The sequence below is a fragment of the Episyrphus balteatus genome, chromosome 1 (genome assembly GCF_945859705.1).
Source record: "Episyrphus balteatus chromosome 1, idEpiBalt1.1, whole genome shotgun sequence".
Taxonomy (NCBI): domain Eukaryota; kingdom Metazoa; phylum Arthropoda; class Insecta; order Diptera; family Syrphidae; genus Episyrphus; species Episyrphus balteatus.
This window is the reverse complement of record NC_079134.1, coordinates 68,129,628-68,151,993: the sequence shown is the minus strand read 5'-3', so window position 1 is coordinate 68,151,993 and position 22,366 is coordinate 68,129,628. Positions and strand designations below refer to the sequence as shown.

The window sequence follows — 22,366 nt, the reverse complement described above, 5'->3', positions numbered from 1 at the left end:
TGAAAAAAAAACTTGATCTTGCGCTCTCATTTTCTCATTATATTTTGTTTTTTTTTTTTTTTTTTGTGTTTACATAATACTTTTTTTTTGTTTCCTATTTTCTCATCAGGCAGGCAGAAATCATTCATGAAATTATGAAGATGCTGCAGAGAGTAGGTAGATAGCAGAGATCCAAATGAGTTTGTTCGAACCTGTTCGAACAATTTCAATTTTTTAAAATGATCGTTCGTGCTCGAACGTTTTCTCTCTGTACTCGTAAATCATCTTACTCATAAACAAAAATACTCACAAAAAAAACCATACAAATTGTTTGAACTCATGAGTATACTCGATCCTCAATACCCACGAACAAAATTACTCGTAAACAGATCGACTGTTCATAAACACTATGCTTTACTCGAAATGATCGAAAGTGATCGAAGTGTTCGAACGAGATCGAAAAATCATGAACAGTTTGAACAATGAAAACAACCACTTCCAATTTCTACGTCCTATAGGTACCTGTTGAGAATTTGGAAAGATCACTTCTGCAATCTCTACAATGGCGATGACGAAGCCAACCCCGCCCAAAGACAGATTGCACCATTCAATATCGACGATGAAGGCCAACATTTCCGTCCCCCCGACCTGGAAGAAGTGAAGGCAGTCATATCCAAGCTTAAGTCAAACAAAGCCGCTGGAGCTGACGGCCTTGCTGCCGAACTATTTAAAGCAGCAGGAGATGACCTGGTTAGGAGTATGCACCAGCTCATCTGCCGAATATGGTCGGAAGAAAGCATGCCCACAGAATGGAATCTCAGCATCGTGTGCCCGATCCTTAAGAAAGGAGACCCTCTAACCTGCGCCAACTACAGAGGAATCAGTCTCCTTAACATCGCATATAAGATCCTCTCTGCCGTACTATGTGAACGTCTGAAGCCGTTCGTCAACAACCTGATAGGTCCTTATCAGTGTGGCTTTAGACCAGGAAAGTCCACCATCGATCAAATATTCACATTACGGCAGATCTTGGAAAAAACCCAGGAACAACAAATCGATACCCACCACCTGTTCATCGATTTTAAAGCCGCGTATGACAGTATATACAGAGATGAATTGTATAGAGCTATGTCTAGTTTTGGCATCCCTGCAAAGCTCGTCCGGCTGTGCAGGATGACGATGGAGAATGCACGCTGCTCCGTCAGAGTCGGTAAAGACCTAACCGAAGCATTTGATGTCGAAAAAGGTTTTAGACAAGGAGACGCACTGTCATGCGATTTTTTTAACATCGTTCTTGAAAGAATTATACAGAACTCAAACGTCAACACCAGAGGCACAATCTTTCAAAAGTCCGTTCAGCTGCTTGCATATGCCGACGATATTGACATAATCGGAAGAACTCAGCGTGATGTCAATGGCGCTTTTGTAAGCATTGAAACGGAAGCGGCAAAAATGGGTTTAAGGGTCAATGAGGGCAAAACCAAGTATACGCTGTCGTCAAAAAAGGACACACAACACCGACGCATTGGACAAAACGTCACCATCGACAGCCATAACTTCGAGGTAGTAAAGGACTTCGTCTACCTAGGCTCCGCTATAAACACGGACAACAACATCAGCGCTGAAATCAAACGGAGAATCACTCTTGCCAACCGCTGCTACTTTGGTTTGAGAAGGCAATTGACCAGCAAAGCCCTCTCTCGAGCAACTAAGGTGTCCCTATACAAGACCCTAATCATCCCAGTCCTGCTATATGGTGCAGAAGCATGGACTTTAACGAAGGCGGATGAAAACATCTTGGACTGTTTCGAGAGAAAAGTTCTTCGTGCGATTTTTGGTCCCGTGTGTATTGATGGTGATTGGAGAAGAAGGTATAACAACGAGCTTTACGGGTTGTACAAGGACGCTAACTTAGCCAAGAGAGTGAAGGTGCAGCGCCTGAGATGGCTAGGTCACGTGGAGCGCATGGACAACAATGCTCCGGCCCGGAAAGTTTTCGACTCCAATCCAGAGGGACGGCGCAGTAGAGGAAGACCTCGTCTGAGGTGGCGCAACCAAGTGGAAGGGGACCTCAATCAACTTGGCGTGCGCAACTGGAAGCAGCGAGCTAAGGATAGAGCTGGCTGGCGAAGCTTGTTGGTTGAGGCCCAAATCCACAGCGGATTGTAGCCGCCTTACGGCGCTGGTCACCCTAAGTAAGTAAGTAAGTAAGTAATAGGTACCTGTTGCATATTTTTTTTTATTTAAGTTTTAAGGGTTGGTTGTTTGCGGCACAACTGCAATTAAAGCAGGTTATTTTAATTTTACAATTGTGGTTTTAGAAAGGGATTTTCAATGACTGAGTAAATATAAAAGTAATTATTCGTTAGGTAACAATACAAATGGGGTAGTGGGTAATGCCCAGTTAATTTGTGCAGGTAGGTGCGTAGTAGAAACATATCCCTATTGGGATGATTGTTTTTAAAACAAATTACAATTTTTTCGGGTAGGTATATTGGGCAAATTACAAATTAGCATGAAAGGGTTAAAGGGTAAGTTCTCTTGCGAGAACAATATTTAAATAGTAATCTTTTGAGTTCATTTAAAAAAGTAATAGTTTTATAAAAAACAATGGAAGAACAAAGTATTAGCTTAAATCTTAATAATAATTTATTTTCTATTTGCGACAAAAGAAACTGCCGAAGTAAGGTATGGGGGACTTTTGGCGAAATAAAAAATCAAAATGGCGATACTATACCAAACTTTGTGGCATGCAGATCGTGCAAAAAAGTGATGAAAAATTTTAAAACAACGACGAACCTTTTGAGGCACAGATGTTTTAAAGAAACCTTGCCAAATATAAAGAAAGAAGTGATTGTGCCAATAAGCAGTTTTTGATGTGTCCGTGAAGCTGTGTATTGAAGATATTAGACCGTTTTCTACTGTAGAAGGCTCTGGAATGCAGGCATTTGTTAAAGAGTGTATAAAAATCGGTGGTAAATACGGAGAACATGTTAACGTGAAAGACATGCTTCCCACTGGAACAACCATAAGCAACAATGTAAAAAATATTGATATTGAAATAGAAAGATACATTTAGTTTAATTCGAAAGGCCCTGTGGATATTCTTCAATGGTGGTGTGAAAATGCATTTTCACAGGCTGGAAATATAATTACAGAAAAACGATAGAGGTTGAACCCAGAAACTGTAAATAATTTGATGATTGCGAGTTCAAACTTAAAGATAAATCCAATTTAAATATTTTTTTTTTCATAATAAATAAATATAAATTTTTGTATCTAGCATTAAGTTTTATTTAATTTTTCTTTTTTTCTGTATTTAATTTAATTTTAATCTAATCTGGTTTTCTTCATTTCATTATCTTGTCAAATTAATTAATTTAAATAAAACAAATGTAACTTGCTTTTATGTACCAAACTGATTCCCTTTTATTTATGCTACAAGAAAAACCACCTTCGAACACTATGAACATTTCCTTTCCAGTTCGAGTAATTTCGATCACGATCATAAACATTTTGTTCACGATCATTTTACTCGATTTTACTCGAACAGAAAAATGATCGTTTGAACTCGTTTGAAATATAGGATAACTTACGAGTCATCATACTCCTAAACAGGAAAGCTCGAACATATTTGAGTTGTGTTGATTCTGTTTGTTCGAGATCGTTTTTTTCGAGTAAGTACTCGATGTTCGTTATTTTAATTTTACAATTGTGGTTTTAGAAAGGGATTTTCAATGACTGAGTAAATATAAAAGTAATTAGTCGTTAGGTAACAATACAAATGGGGTAGTGGGTAATGCCCAGTTAATTTGTGCAGGTAGGTGCGTAGTAGAAACATATCCCTATTGGGATGATTGTTTTTAAAACAAATTACAATTTTTTCGGGTAGGTATATTGGGCAAATTACAAATTAGCATGAAAGGGTTAAAGGGTAAGTTCTCTTGCGAGAACAATATTTAAATAGTAATCTTTTGAGTTCATTTAAAAAAGTAATAGTTTTATAAAAAACAATGGAAGAACAAAGTATTAGCTTAAATCTTAATAATAATTTATTTTCTATTTGCGACAAAAGAAACTGCCGAAGTAAGGTATGGGGGACTTTTGGCGAAATAAAAAATCAAAATGGCGATACTATACCAAACTTTGTGGCATGCAGATCGTGCAAAAAAGTGATGAAAAATTTTAAAACAACGACGAACCTTTTGAGGCACAGATGTTTTAAAGAAACCTTGCCAAATATAAAGAAAGAAGTGATTGTGCCAATAAGCAGTTTTTGATGTGTCCGTGAAGCTGTGTATTGAAGATATTAGACCGTTTTCTACTGTAGAAGGCTCTGGAATGCAGGCATTTGTTAAAGAGTGTATAAAAATCGGTGGTAAATACGGAGAACATGTTAACGTGAAAGACATGCTTCCCACTGGAACAACCATAAGCAACAATGTAAAAAATATTGATATTGAAATAGAAAGATACATTTAGTTTAATTCGAAAGGCCCTGTGGATATTCTTCAATGGTGGTGTGAAAATGCATTTTCACAGGCTGGAAATATAATTACAGAAAAACGATAGAGGTTGAACCCAGAAACTGTAAATAATTTGATGATTGCGAGTTCAAACTTAAAGATAAATCCAATTTAAATATTTTTTTTTTTCATAATAAATAAATATAAATTTTTGTATCTAGCATTAAGTTTTATTTAATTTTTCTTTTTTTCTGTATTTAATTTAATTTTAATCTAATCTGGTTTTCTTCATTTCATTATCTTGTCAAATTAATTAATTTAAATAAAACAAATGTAACTTGCTTTTATGTACCAAACTGATTCCCTTTTATTTATGCTACAAGAAAAACCACCTTCGAACACTATGAACATTTCCTTTCCAGTTCGAGTAATTTCGATCACGATCATAAACATTTTGTTCACGATCATTTTACTCGATTTTACTCGAACAGAAAAATGATCGTTTGAACTCGTTTGAAATATAGGATTACTTACGAGTCATCATACTCCTAAACAGGAAAGCTCGAACATATTTGAGTTGTGTTGATTCTGTTTGTTCGAGATCGTTTTTTTCGAGTAAGTACTCGATGTTCGTAAGTCTGCTTTTACATGAAGACGCAAGGCGCAGAAATTATCTTCGAATTTCCTTTTGATTTTCCCTTCGGTGCGTCGCGCGCTTCTACACGTAGTAATTTTTATAAGACGCAAATTTGACAGCTATTTTTTTTATTTTATCTTGTTCTTGTTTTCGTATCTATTTTTATTTAAAAAAAAGCACCAAAATATACAAAAAACAACATCAGGGGGCTCTATGTGCAACGAAAACATTTAAATAAATTAACAAAAGTTAGTATACACCCAAATAATATACATCCGACGAAGCGAACTCTGCCACTGACGAAATCAATTAAAGCAAAACAGCAAAAAAAAGAACAAGATCAAAGAGAGACGTCAAAAAGAGTCTCAAAATTTTCGACCGGGGACTCACAGGGTAAAAAATCTTCCATCCCTCTTTTTCGAACTTTCTTTCTCCCTTACTCTTCATTGAATCTTGACTCTTGCGTCTTCATGTAAAAGCAGACTAAACAATACTCGACTCGTTTGGTTCTCTGGTAGATAGTAGATATTTTTTGCAAGATCATTATCTTTGTTTTTCAAAAAGGGTTGTTTTGTTCTTGTTGACTCTTGGGTTTTTCCTAACACTTCATTTCGTGTTTATAATATCGCACTCGCGCGTGCGAGATGACATTTTTGGGTTTTTTTCTGTCTTTGCATTGTGTAATATTCACATCGCTGCGGGGATATAGGTAAAGGATTAGATATGTGGGTACATTTCTAAGTATGCACTTGTTTGTGTGAAAAATGTGTATTGACATTTGACATGTACACAATTGATTTACATATTTAGGTTGATTTCCGGAATGTATTGTTTATTATACTACACTCGCGCGTGCGTGCAGGGTTATATTTTGATCTAGTTTTCTGAAGTAAAAACTCCAATTGAAACGAAACAAAAATAACACAATTGAGTGCTAAGCTAATTAGAGCTGTGTCAATCGTGATTGATTCGGTCTTTTTGACCCGTTCACCGAAAATTCTGAGTGATTGCAATCACTATAAACCAAATCAATCAATCCTTATTTATATCAATCTCGTTCATAAAATAAGAAAGTACGAAGTAGAAAAGTACGTTTCGTTCATCCAAATCGTTTACAATCAGAAACCACGAAGTGGAAAAGAACGTTTCGTTCATCCAAATCGTTTTCAATCCAAATCGTTCACAATCAAAAATCATCTAAAAAATCTCTTAGAACTCGGATTTCGTTTATTCCATTCATTCTCTATCATCATTTCGATTCCATGCATACAACTGATACAAGTTTATATAAGCAGGTTCATAGTTTGAATTGAATCGGATTCGATTTTGAATTTCTATCGAATATCTGACCTTGACTTCTTTTTGTTTTTGATGTATCTATTTCGACGTTTTGAACTTGGCGGAGACATAATGCCTTACTAATAATCAAATTTACCGTTAAAATTTTCCAAAAATATATTTTCAAAAAAAAAAACGGAGATAATTAAATTTTTAAAAAACTCTCATAGAAAATATAAACGAAAAATTGTTTTATATGGTTGCATTGAAATTTTAATATTTCAGGTTATACGCGATTTCTTGTTTTTTCTCTCATTTGTCAGAACGAAATGAGTGAAAAAGAAATGGTTTCGATTAAATGAACGAAAGAACGATTGATAGAAAAGACCGAATCTTTGGTGAAATCAATCTTTGAACGATTCGATCTTTTGAAATGAACGATTTGCCCAGCTCTAAAGCTAATCAATCAAATAAAATTGAGATTTACATTGTTGTTTCCTAATAATGAAGGTATAGGTTAATAAAAAACAAAATCGATTCAGTTACGAACTGAGTTCATTGCATTCGTTACTCTAAAAAACTCATTATTAAAAAGGTGTTGAAAGTAAATTGGATTGATATATTTGCATAAAAATAATTAGGTAATAATCTTGGTTTGTTTGGTCTATCCTAATTCACACAGCTATATTTATTCAAGGCTAAATTTTATACACTGTCATAACTATCAAGTGTATTCTCGGCTAAATATTCAGTCTAATCCGCATGCGGCCTAAGTTACAAAAAATCAGTTCAGGAGACACTTTTTGCGGCATTTTCCATTATCATAATGTCATACAAGATTTATCTCGAGTCCATCCTCAAACAACATACACATAAGAACCTAAACATTCTATATATTGTATGTAAATACATTTTCATGTCAGCCGGCACGCGAGTTACAAAGGTACCCATTCCTATGGCACCACAGTTGGTACCTATTCAGATACCAATGCCTAAACAATAATCGAATAAACAGAACAACATCTCATCTCAATATAAACATAATTTAATCCAATATAATTTTCAAAGACAATATTCGGCACCGTAGGTTAAGTGATCAAATGTACCATAGTTTTAAGTTAGTTCTTAAGATACCGTCAATAAAGCAAGATCATCTCGATCCGATTATTAATAAAAATTGTGCGTTGCGTTTTCATTTTAATTCTCCACGTTAGGAGAAGTGCTAGACAAAAAATTTGTCAACGAAGAACAACTCAAAAGTTCTACGCATCTACTCATATTTTTATATACACTACACAAAAGATACTGTCAAGTATATCATATCAAAGCACCCACATAACACATCCTCTACCTGCTTCTCCGCTGAACAACTATAATTATTATTATAATGCAAAAAATTTCTCTAATACACAGAAAACGCAAATGCCATCCACAACAGCAACATGAAAACAAGTTTCTTTTTCATTTCAAAAATAAATACACTCCAGAAATCTTTCATGAAAATATAGAATTTCAAACCAGTTTTCCCCACAAACACCATACTCCGCACGCGTGAGTGCGATGGCGATCTCATAAAGAGACAATGAATGAAAACCAACATCCTGAGAGGAAAAAACCAGAGAATTCGATGGCGAGAGAGCAAAACACGTTCACTAATACACACAAATGCTTTTACATGAGATCTGACTTCGCTGAAAAAGGGAACCCAGTCTTTAGGGCTCATATTTGCGTATATTCTAGAGGTTTCTAGCAATCGATTTTTTGGAGTAGAAAATAAAAAAAGTATATATGTATGTATGTGTTTTTTTTACCGCCCTGCTGTTTTTTTTTTTTTTTGTAAATAATCTAATTGACGTATAATTAACTCACTGATATATGAAACTGAAATTGACCAAAAAATAGCTTTTCCAAAACCTTTAACATATTCAGTAAATACACACAAAATCATCTATTCCCCTTCGTTCAGCCGCCCATGGATTCTTGCTTAAAGGGCCTTAAGGCAGTTAAATTGTTTTATTTTAATGAAAAACAATGAAATAATACTTGCGCAAGTAGTTCAAAATAAAAAAAGGACTTTTTAAATCATATTATTTGATTTTTAAAGGTTTCAAGAGAATCATTTTTTCCTACATATCATTTGAATTCTTTTCCTTCGTATTTGCCTTTTCGATTTATCGATTTATCTTTTGGATGTACATTATTATTTGTTATTCAATTTTTACTAAGAAATTTTGATTTTATTGCCTAAAGGCCCTTAAAGCTAGAATCGATGGGCGGCGAGCACCCCAGACATAGTAAGAAAATTTCTCAGGTAAGTTTTCAGATGTTATCAATGAAAAAAATTGATCAATTCAGGGTTAATCCAATACAGTGCCACTTTGTTATATCCTCATTCAAGTCTGATTGTTTAAAAAATAATAGAATGGTAAATGTATCATAAATAAATTTATCAACAAGTCCAGCCACGTAAAAACAAAAAATAAAGAGGTTTCTTAGAAAAAAGTAGTTATTGTTTTTTGTTAATTTCTCGAAAATAACAAGATATTTTTGGATTTGGTTTTCTGTTTTTGTTTAAAAATAAATAAGTGCATCGAATTTTTGAAACTAAATTAGTATTTATTTATATAAAATCTTCAAAAAAAAATTTGTTTGAAATTTTGTTTCAAAATTTTGATTTTGAATATTAATTTTTCAAAACCTATGCCATAAAATTACTTTTTTTTTAATTTTTGGAACTGTAGGTGTAACCGTTGATTTTCAATCATTTTTATTCCAAAATAAGTCAATTTTTTTTTAATTGCCCCTCCCCGCTAAACCCGTATAGACCCCCTCCCATACGATTTTTTTCTTGTCTCGACCTAACCTACACGCTCTAGCTTTTTGCCACATTTTTGTGAACAAACAATTTTTTTTTCAAAAATTTTGCTTTAACTTCATAAATTAATTGATGCTAACAGATTGTCTAAGAAATTTAAGAAAAAAAATATATGGGAGTGAGGGACAATCTTCCATCGTTTAGCGATAGATGCAATTTTCGCAATGATTTTGGACTATCATTTTTCAAAAAAGGATCAAATATTCCGTCCAAATTCAAGTAAAAAATTGATATAATAAACTTATAGGTGTTTCATTTCAATGTAGATGAAAAACAAAATGCACGACTCGATCTCACGAACTTGTTCTCAAATTTCAAATTGCTTTAATTTTTTAAACTTTTTATATAAATAAGATTTGTTAAATATACGTAATGTATGTAGATATCAGAAAAAAAATTAATTCCTATTTCAACGAATTTTTTTTATTCATACAAAGTATTTTTGAAATCATTACAATACAAAGAAAAATTAGACAAAAGGTGTTATGCAAATGTTATTAATATAGGAATTAATGACTCAGTGATGTCAAAGCAAAGGTTATAACATCTTCTTTCAAAATTGAGAGGTTTCGATCCGGCAGACATCGCTTGGCATTTCACCCTCAAGCCTGTGGGAACTTAAGAAGTGAAAAACGCTCCTAACTTTAAAACAGGCTGCATAACCTAAGTTCCAATTTCTGACTTGAAAGACCTCTGGTTTTCAAAAGTAGACATTATTAGCTTTAATTCGAAATTAAATTTGCCTTTTAACTCCATAAGTTCAACGGGGTGCAGCGTATTATATGAGACTTTTTCCTGAATTATTCGTAGTTTTGCATATACTTTGGGTCGGTGTTAAGAATCTATCAAGCTTTATGAAACTGACAACCTTTGACCCGAAAAACATCTGAATTTGAGAAGAAGATGGCATTACCTTTAATTTGACACCAATATAGTCTTTAAGCACAATGCACTTTACCACGTTTCTGCAGTGGCTGCCCTGCCTAACAAAATCTTGAATGAATTTGAGCAATTTGATTTATTAAGGCGCGTTTGTAGAACAAAAAAAAAATCAAAATCGTTAGAAACCGTTATAAACATTTTTCGGAAAAAAACTATTTTAAGTGAAATTGTTATGGAATTTTGCAGAAATTATTTATCTACATTCCAAATTTCAGAATTTAAATGTAGAATTTTCTAAAATTAGACTATTTAAATAAAAATCAAACTTTCTTCATCAAAATACAGAAACTAATAAAAACTAAAACTTGATTGCTTTTTTCATAAAATCGTTAGTCATTTTTGAGTAAATTCTACTTTTCTAAAATTGGATATTTATTTTATAATGTAAAAATTCTTGTTTTCGCCAGTTTGCTCTCGGCTTCTTTTTTAGAATATAAAAATATCAATTGAATCACCAATTGGAAAAAGGGAATAAATCCATCTCATCTTATTGTTGGCAAAACGCAAATAACTGCATAAGTTCTTTATTTGACGGTTCTAAGAATGTGGTTAGGCTAGTCTCACGTTAGTCTTAAAATTTGAAAATTGACACTTTTCAAACAACCTGTAATATCGCTGAGTGCCATTGCTATATTGACATACAACATTAAAATTTATCAGTAGGAAGAAGGAAATTGTTTCTTTATTTAAACTATTGTTTTTTAAAATCACTTGCTTATTTTCTGCCGTCTCCAGTTTCCGGCCACCTTTCGGAAAATCGTTGTAACTAGGGATTTCGTAGGGTTTATTCCAAAATTTTGCTTTTATGCTGTTCTCTTATATGTTAGAACAGCATACGAACGAAAATTTGGAATAAACCCTTTCGAAATCACTAGTTATAACGATTTTCCGAAAGGTGGCCGGAAACTGGAGACGGCCGAAAATAGGCAACTCTACCCTAGAAAGAAAAATTCTCAGGTAAGTTTTCAGGTGTTATCAATGAAAAAAGTTGATCAACTCAGGGTGAATCCAATACTGTATCACTTTATTGCATCCTTATTTAAGTCTGAATGTTTGAAAAATAATTGATTAATGGTTGATGTTTCGTAAATTAATTTATCAACAAGTCCAGCCACGTAAAAACAGAAAATACATTTTTGGGTTTTTGTTAATTTCTCGAATCTGGATTTCTGTTCTTGTTTAAAATAAATAAGAGCATCGAATTTCAAAAACTAAATTAGTACTTAATTAAATAAAATTTTTTTTTTAAAAATTTTGATTTTAAATATTACTTTTTTAAAAACTGTACCATAAAATGGTTTTGTTTGAAATTTTTGTAAAATACTAGGGTTTTGGCTTTACAAAAAGGTATAGCACGTTATTATTGATTTTGATTTCTAATAATTTTTTTTCCAAAATAAGTCAATTTTTTTTTTTAAATTGCCCCTTCCCGCTAAACGAGGGGGAATAGACCCCCCCCCCATACGATATTTTTCTTGTCTCGACCTAACCTACACGCTCTAGCTTTTTGGCACATTACTCCTGAATCACTTTGTATAAAAAAGTTGTGCGACTATCTACGTTTGTTTTTATCCATCATCTAGTTGGAAGTTTTTCAATGAAGTTATAATGACTAATGGGAATTGTTATTGTTAATGTTCTTTCCTCTGTTAGATATACTTATCAATAATTTAATACATATTTGTTTTTTAAGAAATAACTAATAAATACATAAATTATTCACATTTTTCTTTGAAAATTGTTGATTTAAAAAGGGAAACGTTTGGTGGATTGTGAATCCCTCCGTATTTTGAAACATCAATGATTCCGCAAAATGTGTTCGAATAAGGGATTTCGATTTTTGTTGATTTAAAACGGGAAACGTTTGGTGGATTGTGAATCCCTCCGTATTTTGAAACATCAATGATTCCGCAAAATGTGTTCGAATACGGGATTTCGAAAAGCGAAAATTCAAAAATTCCACTTAATAAGATTGTCCTTTTTAATCATTTTTTAGGAGATTAACAAAATGACGGCGGAAAACAGGGGTCGAATCACCGCACATGATTACGATCATACGTTAACGTTTTGACTATTGCTCTCCCTATTTAATCAGCAGAAAAAGAAAGGGACACATAGCAAACCATACGTTAACGAACGTATGTATGCCGTAGTTCGACCCCAGAAAAGTTCTAAGTCCTAAGTTTAGATCGGTACAAAGTGTGAAGTCAGTCTATATAAATTGCGAGCGTTAGCGAGAAAACAATTTTTTTACAGGAAATAAAGTTTACCCATTCTTAAGCTCTATACAAAAAATTATTTCATCCAATTTTAAATACCTTTACAAAATTGAAAAATAGAAAAAAGAAGAAAAAGTTTTTATCACTGAGATTTTGTAAGAAAAAATGTATACATTTAATTATGTTTTAAATTAAATTGGGAATCTTAAGGCAAACATTTTATATAATCCAAGGTGCTTGGCAAACTAAATATGTGCTTCACTTTAGAAAAAAAAAGTTAAACAATAATCTTAAATTGTTTAATTTTCTTTTTCTATCGAGTGTAAACAAGCCAATTTCAATTATTTAATTTTGTTTGATTGTTATAAATAAAGAAAAGAGACATGGTTTTTCGGATTTTATTATTACCGAGACATTTTCATTTGGCGCCCGCGGGGCCACTCCAAGCGCGGGACCGTGTGCGGGGGCACACTCCACACACTCCGCACACACCTTCCGCCGCCTCTGGCTAGAAGCTTATTCATATTTGTAAAATTAAAATTAAGTAAATTGAATAAAGGGCTTTTGAAAAAATGGTAATTGAACTCAGATTAAAAAAAAAAAAATATTGAAAAAATTTTAACATGTCGTTTTTAAAACTTTTTCGTAACATACAATGCATTTATTTTACAATTTTTTTGGCCACATTTATTATGATTTGAAATTATAAAAGGAAATGTCAATATGTATTACGGTTAATGAAAAAAATTAAAAAGTATTTCATTTTCGAAGTTTTGAAAAAAAATTAACTTATTTTTTTTAAGTTCAACATTTAAATATGAATTTATTTTTTATTATTATTTATTTTTTTTATTAATAGCTCTTATTGTTGAAAGTTAAATAGCAAAAGTTTAAAGTTTTAATTGCCAAAATCTTTGAGGAAATCAATTATTGCATTGCAAAAATCCTGTTTTTAACAAAAAAAAAAAACCCAATGAAATTGAAGTAATTTTTATATTATTTTTTTTTTTTTTCAAAACTGTAATATATCGTGGGCACAACGCCAAAACCACGAATCTGCAAAATTGTAGTTTTGAGAAAAACGACTTCAAAGTTTTGGAAACACATGTAATCTTATGGAAACTCGAGTAACGAAAATTGATATTTTGGGATTCTAGGCAACTGATGGGGGATAGGGGTCGATGCAGTGAATAGAGGGACCGATAACAAGGTTAATGACGCTTTAAAGTGAAAATGTCAAAAAATGCAGATTTGCGGTTTTGGCTTTGTGCCGACGATATATTACCTTTTCCTCTTCTGAATTCAACTGATAATATTTATGGCCAAAAATGTTTTAAAAATAAATTCATATTTTACTACAAAAAAGTTTGAAAAAAAAGCCATTTAAAATTTTTTAATAACTTTTTTTTTCCAAAATTTTGAGTCGAGGACTATTCTTTCAAAAACTCTAAATTTAGTGGATTTAAATTTTACAGGTAGAATTGAGATTCTGACTTTTTAAAAACTTGTCTGTAAATTTTGTGGGTGTTGCCGTTGTGTTCAAAATATTGTTTTTGTTTTTGAAGTCAGTTTGTGAGAAAATTGCATTTGTCGCTTAAACGATGGAAGATTGGCCCTTACTCTCATATATTTTTTTTTTCCTTAAATTATCTAGAGAATCTTTTGTTTTATGAAATTTAAGCAAAAAACATGGTTTTGTTAAAAAAAAATTTAATTTCAGTTTTAAAAACAATACGGCAACATCGGCAATTTTTAATCTATAAGGTGTGTTTTTTATTACCACCGGGCTTAACTGGTTAAAAAAACGCCTCGGGGCTTAGTGAGAAAAATTGGCAGCACTGCATACTAAATGTTCCGAAATCAGCTGACACAAAAAAAATATAAAGTTGTCATATTTTTCGCTTTTGGGGTTTCTTGTGTGTTTTTGAAAAAAAAAAGTTCAACTAACTATTAAATAAATATTTAAAATAATAATTGTCCTTCCAAACATCAGTTTTGATGTTTTTAAACAAATTCTAAACAATTTACGAACAAGTTTATTTGGTAGCACAGATTTAAATCTGTTGAAAAAGTTAAGCCCAGAGAATTCTCCGGGCTTAACAGCTAAGCCCAAGAGGCTAAAGTGTTGTTGCATTTAACAAGTAAATTAATTAGCCCCGACTGCGTTTTTTTTTTGTCAAGTTAAGACCGGTAATAATAAAAACACACCTATAGACTTTAAAGTATTTTTAATTACCTACGTTTGAAAAAAAAATCGTCAAAACCGGAGCTGTTCGGCCGGGTTCCCTAATAATTTGCTTTAGTTACTCCACTAATAAATAAACGATGGTTTATTTCAGTTAAAAAACAAAAAAACTTCTTCTGAATTTATCGCACATTTTCTTTCGTTTTTCAACAACAAATGAACGTTTTCGTTTCGTTTACCTGAGGGCCCTACAATGTAAATGAATATGACACACCTCCCAAACTCCATACACAAATTACATTCCAAAATTGGCTTACATAAGTCGTTTAAAATATATTTATTTAAGACATATACTTTAAACTTGCAATTAAATAATAAAATCATTTTCTAATAAAGGAAAAATAAATTGGTATATAGATACAGCAATCGCAATCGATTTTTCTTTCTATTGCTATATGTATCTAACAATAATTAAAAAAAAAAAAAAGTGTATTGCTTTTATAGTATCTCTAATTAACAAGGCAATACAATTCATTGTTGCTATTTTATTTAAAAAAAATACTCCTTTTTCAAAATTGATGAGTTTTCATCGCTGAATCGTCAGCCATTTATGTTCAAATAAAACCGAAACCGCAACTCAATTAATATTATTGATTTATCATTTTTTTTCACCAACCTTGCAATATATCTATATCAATAAAAACACCTACAAAATATATGTACACTAAATATTTAGTAGACTTACAGATGTTTAACACTGTATTTTCAATTAATTTAAAAATAACTATTTCAACCAAAACATCTTAAAATTCTTTTCGGCATCTCAGATTGAACTACTAGCTTAATTAGCTTTCTACTGCAGTGCCAAAATCAAAGATTCTACGCATTTTCTTAATACACACCGAATAAAAATCTCAATTAAGTTACTAGGAATACTGCCTTCGACAAACTACACGAAGACTGGAAACTTTCGTACGTCCTAAGCCAGAACTATAATTGGCGGATGGAGTCGGATGCTAATGTCAATTGTTGTTGTATTTCCATAAGTTTCCATCCGATGAGTGCGCTCGCAACCGCACTCGTCGGATGGAAACTTATGGAAATACAACAACAATTGACATTAGCATCCGACTCCATCCGCCAATTATAGTTCTGGCTCTACCCCCCAAAACCATAAACAAAAAATACCAAGACTGGAAACTCGGCGGTCAACTGACGTTTGCCAACAAGCCACCACGTTGGTAAATGACGTTAAAATGCACACATTTATAGATTCACGACATTCACCACACATCGGACACGAACACAACGATAGGTTCACGACATTCACCACACCTCGCAGCTTGTAGGCAAACCTCAGTTGACCGCCGAGTTTCCAGTCTTTTTTTTTTTTTGTTTATGACTTTAACACGCACTCATTTATAGATTCACGACATTCACCACACCTCGCAGCTTCCCTTCAAGCAAGAAAATGGAGTTCAGAAACGACACTCCGACCGAGAAAAATGGGGTTGCACTCACACACTTGCAACTTTTTGTGTATGAACACAAAGTCGAAGGAGAAATCGTGGTGAAAAAACTAATACATATAAAATCGGCTCCGCGGTGATTATAACTTCCATACTAATTTGAGCCACCTTCGGACCCGTTTCTGAGCCGAAGTCGGACTCAACTCCGCCTGAGGCGGAGCGGATGCGGACTGTTTTTCAAGGACGCGCGCAACTTTAAAGAACTGTTTTTTGTGTAAAAAAAAACTCATAAAAATCGATTTCAAGTGTTTTTTGGTAATAACGTTCTATTATAACCTAATTTTGTGTCTAAAAATCGAAAAAATTACGGAATTTAAAATGTATTTCTATGCTGTACTTTTTGCTTTTTTTGTTTTGTTGGTTTGTTTTTGCTGGTTTGTTTTGGTTTTCGCCGAGTTTAAAACGTCAAAATGGTAACTGTAAAAAGAAAGAGAAGACAAGGACAAATGTTCGAACTTCCCTATTGGTATACATCTCTTTTATTTCCTTCTTGTTTTCCTATCTGTGAATACGTGTGAAAGGTATAATGCGTTTAATACCTTTCTTTCACCAGTAGATGTCCTCACAAACAGGTTTGTGCTTTGAATTTAAACTGCAGGAGAAGATGATTTCCTACAAAAACACACAAAATTATTAATTAATAAAATTGCTGCAGAAGCACAGTAAACTACATTTCAGCGATGCATACCTTTTTTGTATTAAAACTTTCCCATAGTATTTATAAAAATAAATAAATAAAAGAAAGAGACAACCGACTTGGCAAAAAAAAAAAAAACTGACGCCTTTGTTATTCTGTTGCCTTTGTCTTTCCTTCGTCAATTTTTCCTTTCGCACTTTTCACCATACGTTTCTCCTTCTCTTTTGTGTTCATACACAAAAAGTTTTCTATGTGTGAGTGAAACGGCGTGTCCAAATGGCGAAATCAAACAGATCTCCATTTTCTTGCTTGAAGGGCGTCTATCGAGAGTTGTCACATGAAGAAAAAAGATGGCTTCCTAAGTTTTTGACAGCTGCCCTATTGAAATTGTTGTTGTTAACAAATTTGTTTTGGAAATTGTTGTTGCTTTTGACTTTGCCAAATTAAACGTCAAAAACTTATTAATCCATTTTGTAAAATAGCGACTCTAATGATATTACCCAAACAAAATAGTTTGGTTCTATAAGGCTTTACAAATGCAATCGTTGCTTCTGTAAAGCATTATAGAAGCAAAATTGTTAGTAGGGACCTTCTCTTCTTATACCATGGATTTGTCACTTTAGTCACCTGCTGCTTAGGTTAGGTTAGGTTGAATGGGGTGATAATCCGACAAGTCATATCATCCCACTCGGATCTCGATGGCATTCGCAAAGGAAGTGGTATGAGCCCTCTTCTGCCTCTTCGTCTTGTGGGTTCCCATTGAGTTGTTACCTGTAAGGCCTGCTTAGGTAAAGTATGGTTTCAGATTCCTTGAAACTCGACAGGTTTCCATCTGTCGTTTGCAGAGTTTAAGAAGCTTTGCTTTAGTATCCTTTTTTCGTGCTCCATTGGCACGGATCAAGTGTTGATCCAGTTTTGGCCAGTTCATCTGCCCTTTCATTCCCCTGTATATCACAATGTCCTGGGACCCATCGAAGTGTAACTATGTTCGTTGTGCTTAGGGACTTGAGTATATTGTTACGTTTTATTCCGGGTTCACAATAAAACTTATTTAATTTACACTTATATTTCCGTTCAAATAAGAACACACTTTATTTCAACTCAATTTACTTTTATTATTCGCTCAAACAAACACACTTTTAAATCACTTTATTTACTACTAACAATTCGCAACACTTTATTTCACTTTGTACTGTAGTCTTTCACTTTCAAGATTAAACTGTATCCGGTCGGTGTCTACGTTGCTTTTTTATACCGGAATCTCGAGACTCGAGAACGTCCTCGAAGGCTCTCGTCCCTGCCTCTCGAAACTTCCTTTCCAGGAAGGGCACTTCATACTTCCAGTCTAGTGGGATATTTTTAGATGTGTTCAGTGGGATATTTTTAGATGTGTTCAGTGGGATATTTTGAGATGTGTTCAGTGGGATATTTTCTTAATTACTAAAGGTCCGTTCACATTTCTACCTTTGCAGTAGTAGGTAGTGTGTTCAGACTTTTATCTTAAAAGCAGTTCAGTAATTCATCGTTACATTGCCCCCCTCTTAGGATTGTTCGTCCCGAACAACTCCATTGCTTCTTTCACCATTATAACGATGTAAACGGTCACAATGAACTACCTCTAGTTTGCCTCTTACCCCTCTTTGTATACGGTAAACCACGTCGTTAATTCTGGTTATTACTGTGTAAGGGCCATCCCAGTTTTGTTGTAGCTTCGGTGATAGTCCCTTTTGTCGGTGGGGATTGTAAAACCACACAAGTTCTCCTTCTTGAAACCCTGTTGCTATCGCTCGTGCGTCATATCTTGTTTTCATCCTGTCACTAGACGCTTTTATATATGTCCTTGTCCGTTGGTGAATGTCTACCAGTGTTCCTTTCAGGTTATCTACGTACTCATCCATTTCATGTGGCTCGTTTGGAACACTTCCAAATTTTATCTCACTTGCCAGGCGTATTGTTGAGCCAAATAGGACTTCTGATGGTGTATGTCCAGTAGAACTATGTGTTGCACTTCTATAAGCCATCAAGAATAATGGGATATGTCGGTCAAAGTCTCGTTGATTATCATTGACTACTTTTGACAGGTGTTCCTTTAAATCGCTCAACCATCCCATCAGATTGTGGATGAAGCGGTGTTGTTCGCGTCTTCTTGATGCCAAGGAGTGAGCAAACCTCTTGAAAAATCTTAGATTCGAAGTTCCTTCCTTGGTCGGAATGAAGTTCCATGGGTACTCCGAACCTGCTCACCCAATGAAAGACAATCTTATCCACAACTGTTTTGGTTTCCTGGTTTGGAATGGCAAATGCCTCAGGCCATTTGCTGAAGTAGTCCATTACTACAAGGATGTATCGATTTCCGTTGTTGGTTTCGGGAAAAGGACCTGCTACGGCTATTGCAATTCTCTCAAAAGGTGCACCCACATTGTACTGCTGCATCTTGCTTTGCATTTTTCTAGCTGGTCCTTTGCTAGCGGCACAAGTATCACATTTTCGGCACCACTTTTCAACGTCTTCTCTCATACGTAACCAGTAGAATTGCTGTCGTAGCTTTTCCAGCGTCTTGTTGATGCCTAAATGGCCTCCAGAAGTTCCACCGTGCATCTCTCGGAGAACATCATTTACCTTTGACTGAGGTACGACTAGCTGCATTACATAGGATTTACCATCTGCGGATTCCCACTTAGGCCTGAGTAGCCCTTCTTGCACATGAAGTGAGTGCCATTGTGCCCAATATGCTTTTAGAGTGGGGCTTCGGTCGGAGATGTCGGCCCATTCTGGTTTCTCTTGATGTTCCTTCCATGCAAGGATGGGTTCGATGTCCGAATCTTCCTGTTGGGCCATTCTGAGTTCTTCATTACTCCAGCCGCAAATGGGATCAGCTCTCGTTCTTCTAACAGCGACAACTTCCTTTTCTTCTAGTCGTGTGCAATGCTTGCAGTCTTGCTTGCACGGGCGCCGAGATAATGCGTCTGTATTTGAATGCAGCTTTCCTCTTCGATGTTGAATCTGACATTGATACGTCTGAAGTATCTCGATCCATCTTGCTACTTGACCATCTGGATTTTTGAAGTTCAAAAGCCAATTTAGTGCACCATGATCTGTGCGAAGAAGGAACTTCTGTCCATAGATGTACTTATGGAAGTGCTTTGTTGCCAATACTAGAGCTAGAAGTTCCCTTCTGGTCACGCAATAGTTTTTTTTTGTTTCGAGAGTACCTTGCTGAAATAGGCAACGACCTTTTCTTCTCCGTCATGAACTTGCGATAAAACAGCACCAGCTCCAACATTACTTGCATCTGCGTCAATGATGAATTGTTTGCCTGGAGTCGGATAGGCCAGCACAGGAGCTTCACATAACTGCAGCTTCAGTTCCTGAAAGCTTTTCTCACACTCACCTGACCATTTAAAGGGTTTACCCTTCTCCGTAAGTTGGTGCAAGCTTTTGGCGATTCTCGCAAAATCCTTCACAAATCGTCGATAGTACGTTGCCAGACCGAGGAAACTCCGAAGTTGATGCTTGTCCTGAGGGGTTGGCCAGTTCTTCACAGTGTCAACTTTTTCAGGATCAGTCTTCACCCCTTGGGATGAGATGATATGCGTCAAATATTTAACCTCGGTCTTGAAAAGTGCACATTTCTTTGGATTCAACTTAAGATGTGCTTCTCGTAGCCTCTGGAATACAGCCTTTAGGTTTTCACAATGGTCATCAAATGTTTTTCCGTAAACGATGACATCATCTAAATAGACTAGGCAAGATTTCTAGGTTAATCCATTCAAAACGCACTCCATCAAGCGCTCAAAAGTAGCTGGGGCATTACATAGCCCAAACGGCATGACGTTAAACTGCCACAGACCATTTCCTGTGGAGAAAGCCGTCTTTTCCCTATCTTCTGGATGGATTTCTACCTGCCAGTAGCCACTCTTCAAATCCAAAGTCGAAAACCATTGTGCTCCTTCCATTGCATCTAGAGTATCGCTGATTCTTGGCAGTGGGTAGCTGTCTTTCTTCGTGACATTATTCAGTCTGCGATAGTCGACACAAAATCGAGTGCTTCCATCCTTCTTTTTTACGAGAACTACCGGTGATGCCCAAGGGCTTTTGGAATTTTCGATTAGCCCGTCTTTCTTCATTGTTGTTATCATTTCTTCAACTTCACCTTGTTTGGTCAAGGGGAGACGTCTTGCTGGTTGACGAATCGGCCTAGCATCTCCTGTATCGATTCGATTCTGCACCAGTTGTGTTCGGCCGTATTGTCCGCTGGGTGAAGAGAAGATATCAGCATATTCATGGAGAAGCCTTCCCGCAACATTAAGCTGATGTTGACTGAAGTTGTCTGATTTGAGAATTTGTTTCTTTAGTTTCTCCGAGTTCATAGTCATCTGTGTATCCACCTCGTTGATCTTAGTTATTGCGGCCACAGATTCACATTGCCCAACAACTTCTCCTTTCTTAAGCTTGATTGGGTACGGTTTGATGTTAAGTATCCGTACAGGTACCATGTTGTTCTTTGGTGCCACAAGAGTCTTCCCGATGATGACGTTTTGGGAACTTTGCTCAACTTCTGGCTCAACCATGAGGTATCGATGGCTTCCAATATTCCCCTTTAGTTTCGTCCACACAAAAACTTCTGAAGAAGGAGGCAGGCACATGTCTTCTTTGATGACAGTTCTAATTGTTGTTGAATTTTAGTTGCCATAGACCATTGGGATCTCCACATTTCTGTATTTCAGGACTTGATCACCGATATCCAAAATGATTCCATGCTCCTTCATGAAGTCGATTCCAATGATGCACTCGTCACATATATCTGCCACCAAAAACACATGCGAAAACTCTAGTTCTGACATACGGATCGTAAGACGAACTTCACCGTACACCCTTGCTGCTTCTCCTGTAGCGGTCTTCAGGCGGTAGTTGTTGGTGTTATGTAGCCATGTCATCTTCACCAAGTCTCTTCGTACAATGGAGGCGGTGGCACCGGTGTCAATTGTAGCCACGTGTTGTTTGTTGTTTATGGTCGCCTCCACTGTCAGACTTTTGTTGTCTCGTTTAGTCTGTGAGACTTGAATTGTGGTTCTGGGGCCATCGATACCACAAACCAGCTTCTGCCCCTCGAAGTTGGTTCTTACTCGTTTCCCGAATGGGAATCAAGATGAGCATGAGTGTTAGTTTATCGCTTACCTGTTGTTGGGCCATATTCCTGTTTCCACAGTGTTCGCAAGCAGTTCTTCTTGGTGGCAATCTGAACTGCCGCTGGAGAGGTCCTGTCTTGTTACAGTTCCAGCATCGAGCAGCTCCGTCTCGCTGGTTTCTTTGGAATGCGAGTTTTTGACAAGAGCATTCCTCCACTGCAACTTCTCTTACCCGATGAACGCTTTGAGAAGCCTGTTCTGCTGCTTCCATTGTCAGTGCAAACGCTAATGCTTCAGGAAGGGAACGTTTTCCAGCTGTTCGAATTGCTCGCTGAAGATTTATATCAGATACAGCACGTACAAAGGCTTCTGTCGCAAACTGATTAATAATGTCGTCTCCTGCTGTCGGATATGCCAGATGAGCCAACCTTTCAATATCTGCTTGAAGTTGTTGCAGAGTTTCTCCTCTTTTCTGGACTCTTGTATTGAG

General features: G+C 35.3%; 1 protein-coding gene across 2 annotated transcripts in view; it reads right to left on the bottom strand.

Moving 5' to 3' along the window:
- Positions 1 to 15,523, bottom strand: part of LOC129907621 (stress-activated protein kinase JNK) — a 232,609-nt gene extending 217,086 nt beyond the window's left edge. The window contains exon 1 of one of the 2 annotated variants that reach the window (XM_055983923.1): positions 15,327 to 15,523. The gene's annotated coding sequence lies outside the window, so the exon portion shown is untranslated. Of the gene's footprint in view, positions 1 to 15,257; positions 15,277 to 15,326 lie in introns of those variants that run through there. The other variant, XM_055983924.1, reaches the window with a different exon arrangement.
- Between the last annotated feature and the right edge of the window lie 6,843 nt (positions 15,524 to 22,366).